The sequence below is a fragment of the Amblyraja radiata genome, unplaced genomic scaffold, assembly GCF_010909765.2.
Source record: "Amblyraja radiata isolate CabotCenter1 unplaced genomic scaffold, sAmbRad1.1.pri S93, whole genome shotgun sequence".
Classification (NCBI taxonomy): Eukaryota; Metazoa; Chordata; class Chondrichthyes; order Rajiformes; family Rajidae; genus Amblyraja; species Amblyraja radiata.
Genome location: NW_022630175.1, coordinates 192,212 through 195,949, shown reverse-complemented (window position 1 = coordinate 195,949; position 3,738 = coordinate 192,212). Strand labels below are relative to the sequence as shown.

At 55.6% G+C, this 3,738-nt stretch overlaps 1 long non-coding RNA gene across 1 annotated transcript; it reads left to right on the top strand.

The window, feature by feature from the left end:
• The first annotated feature begins 787 nt into the window (after nucleotides 1-787).
• LOC116969649 lies at nucleotides 788-2,384 on the top strand. Its single transcript, XR_004410878.1, has 4 exons — nucleotides 788-838; nucleotides 994-1,164; nucleotides 1,488-1,655; nucleotides 1,822-2,384. It is a non-coding gene; the product is annotated as an uncharacterized LOC116969649 (long non-coding RNA).
• The last annotated feature ends 1,354 nt before the right edge of the window (nucleotides 2,385-3,738 follow it).

The following is a 3,738-nucleotide window of genomic DNA, read 5'->3' as shown; positions in this document are numbered from 1 at the left end:
CTCCCCCTCCCCAGGTCACCAGTGGTTGACTCCGTCCCCCCTCCCCCAGGTCACCAGTGGTTGACTCCGTCCCCCGGGTCACCAGTGGTTGACTCCGTCCCCCGGGTCACCAGTGGTTGACTCCGTCCCCCCTCCCCCAGGTCACCAGTGGTTGACTCTGTCCCCCCTTCCCAGGTCACCAGTGGTTGGCTCCGTCCCCCCTCCCCCAGGTCACCAGTGGTTGACTCCGTCCCGCCTCCCCCAGGTCACCAGTGGTTGACTCCGTCCCCCCTGCCCCGGGTCACCAGTGGTTGACTCCGTCCCCCAGGTCATCAGTGGTTGACTCCGCCCCCCCTCCCCCGGGTCACGCGTGGTACCGCCGTATTCTGCACGGGGGAGGGGGGGGAAGGGGTCGACCACTGGTGACCTGGGGGAGGAGGGGGAAGGGGTCGACCACTGTAGACCTGGGGGAGGGGGGGGAAGGGGTCGACCACTGTTGACCTGGGGGAGGGGGGGAAGGGGTCGACCACTGGTGACCTGGGGGAGGGGGGGAAAGGGTCGGCCACTGGTGACCTGGGGGAGGGGGGCCGGAGTCGACCACTGGTGACCACATTTCCCGGTCGTCCGTCGGGGAATGAGAATAAATGGTGAAAGTCTCCAAACACCGCAACCACAGAGATTTATTCAATAATGTGCTGAGATGCTTCCACAAATATCTCAGCCCCGGGTTTGTATCAGTTTGTTTCTTACTCTGTCTGTTTGTGTTTAGACTGGGACACAACAACGACCTGGGAGATTCCGGAGTGAAACTGGTGTCTGCGGCTCTGAGGAACCCGGACTGTAAAATACAGAGACTAAGGTAAGTCCCAGACTGTGAGAGATTGTGTTTACACTCACTAGGCATCTGACACTGGACATTAATATGATCAGTAATTGTGTCACTGATAAACACTGGGGATTTGCACCGTCTCCTGTCTCTCTGTGTCCCTCACGTTCACTCTCTCTCATCTCCAGGCTGCAACGTGTCGGTCTCACAGATTCTGGAGCCGTGGATCTCATCTCCGCTCTCAGTACAAACCATACGGTGACGGTGCTGAACCTGAGTGGGAATAAACTGGGAGATTCCGGGGTGAAACTGGTGTCTTCGGCTCTGAGGAACCCGGACTGTAAAATACAGAGACTGGAGTAAGTCACAGACTGTGAGAGATTGTGTTTACACTCACTGGGTGTCTGACTCAATCTGAGTTAGATAGAGCTCTAGGAGCTAGTGGAATCAAGGGATACAGGGAGAAGGCTGGCACGGGTTATTGATTGGGGACGATCAGCCATGATCACATTGAATGGCGGTGCTGGCTCGAAGGGCCGAATGGCCTCCTCCTGCACCTATTGTCTATGTATCTATGACACAGAACATTAATATGATCAGTAATTGTGTCACTGATAAACACTGGGGATTTGCACCGTCTCCTGTCTCTCTGTGTCCCACCCTCACTCTCTCTCATCTCCAGGCTGCAACGTGTCGGTCTCACAGATTCTGGAGCTGAGGGTCTCGTCTCCACTCTCAGCACAAACCCCTCACTGACAGGGCTGTACCTGACAGACAACTCCCTCACAGACCGATCTGTCTCCGCTCTCCGTCGTCTCATACTGACTCTCCCGAGTCTGGATCAGATCTGGTGAGTGTTTGTGTTCATGTTTAATGTGATCAAATATCTGGGAATCCATCCATCTTTCTCCTGTGATTTTGTTCTGTAAGTGTTGTTGAAATATTAACCCCAGTCCCTGTTGTTGACACCGTTGTTTCATCTGTTTATTTCCTCTTTATTCCTCGACATGTTTCAGGCTGCTGGGGAATAAGTTCAGTGCAGAGGGACAGAACCAGCTGAAGAGTCTGCGGGGAACCAGACGCGGACTGAGTGTGTACGTGTGAACATCTCTGGTTGTAAACGTCACCGCCCTGGGGACTGGAATATTGTTGGCCGTTTCCCTGCCCCTCCCCTTTAAACGGCCGCCCATCCTCCCCTTTAAACCCCGACATTTCCCTGGCCGGCTGTCACGTGACCCGGATACGTGGCGCTGCTGATGCTACCAGGCCGGTGCTGCCCCCAGAAGGGGACGGGGGAATTACAGCCGGATCTGCAGGATCCCAGATGTGACTTTATCATCAGTGGCCCCCGCTCCTGCTGTGGATTAATGGTGACAACAGCAACAGCAACAGCACGCTACTAGATGCTGCCTACCTACCGGCGCACACGTTGCCGTGCCTGCTTGCCTGCCTGCCACGTTGTGCTGCTCCTTGCTGCTGTTCATGTTGTCACAAGCGGGCGGAGCACCAAGGAAAATCCCTTGTATGTGAATACTTGGCCAATAAACTTATTCATTCATTCATTCATTGTTCAAACTGTTCATTCACACAGCAATGTCTGTTACTGCTTTACCATCTGTAAATGAAACGTAAATGGATTATTATAGTTGTAAAGTTTCTTCATGTCCACGTTGCTAATATTTGCTGAAATCAACAAACATTTGCCATTTCCAGATTTCCTGTCAGATTGTTGGTGATTTGAGCAGAAATAGGTGACCTTCCCACCTGTATCGACTCTTTATTCACTCCATTCTCCCCCTCCACTCCCAGACCTTTCTCCGCCCCTTTCTCTATCAGTTTACCCTCCCGTATTCTCCCCTTCTTCCTTATCCTGATCAACCATCAGTCTCCTCCACCCTGCCCCCGCTCCTGCACCCTGCCTCGTTCCCCCCCCCCGCCTGCTCCCCATCCCACTCCCTCTCCTGCTCCCATCCTGCCCCCGCTCCTGCACCCTGCCTCGTATCCCCCCCCCGCCTGCTCCCCATCCCACTCCCTCTCCTGCTCCCACCCTGCCCCCGCTCTTGCACCCTGCCTCGTACCCCCCCACCTGCTCCCCATCCCACTCCCTCTCCTGCTCCCATCCTGCATCCACCGCCTCCTATTCCCCCCCCCCACCTGCTCCCCATCCCACTCCCTCTCCTGCTCCCATCCTGTCCCCACTCCTGCACCCTGCCTCGTACCCCCCCCCCACCTGCTCCCCATCCTACTCCCTCTCCTGCTCCCATCCTGCCCCCACTCCTGCATCCACCCCCTCATATTTCGCCCCCCACCTGCTCCCCATCTCACTCCCTCTCCAGCTCCCATCCTGCCCCCGCTCCTGCACCCTGCCTCGTATCGCCCCCCACCTGCTCCTCATCCTACTCCCTCTCCTGCTCCCATCCTGCCACCGCTCCTGCATCCACCCCCTCCTATTCCTCCGTACTCCCCCTCCTTCTTGCCCCTCCTAGTCCCATCACCTCCTCCTCCTGCTTTCCCCTTCCTGGTTCCTCCCCCCCTCCAACTCCTGATCCACTTCCTCATCACCTCAGCCCCCCTAGGTCTCACCCCCTCCTGCTCTGCATACGTTCTACCCCCTCATGTTACCCCCTCCTCGCCTGCATCCCTCTCCTTCCCACCCTCCTTCCCCCACTTCTCCCCCTCCATTCCCTCCTCATTCCCTCACTCCTTTTCGCTCCACACTCTCCCCCTCACACGCTCGCCCTCTCTCCTTTAATGGTCCCCACCTATAATTAGCGGATTCCCACACAGAGCTTGGGAAGATGAGCTGATCCTAAACAAATTTAAAGACAGATGGGAGGAAAACCTTCTATATATACACAACTGTTTGATCAACGTTAGGCATTTGTTAATTCAATTTAAAATACTGCACAGACTCTATTATTCAAAGTCTAAAC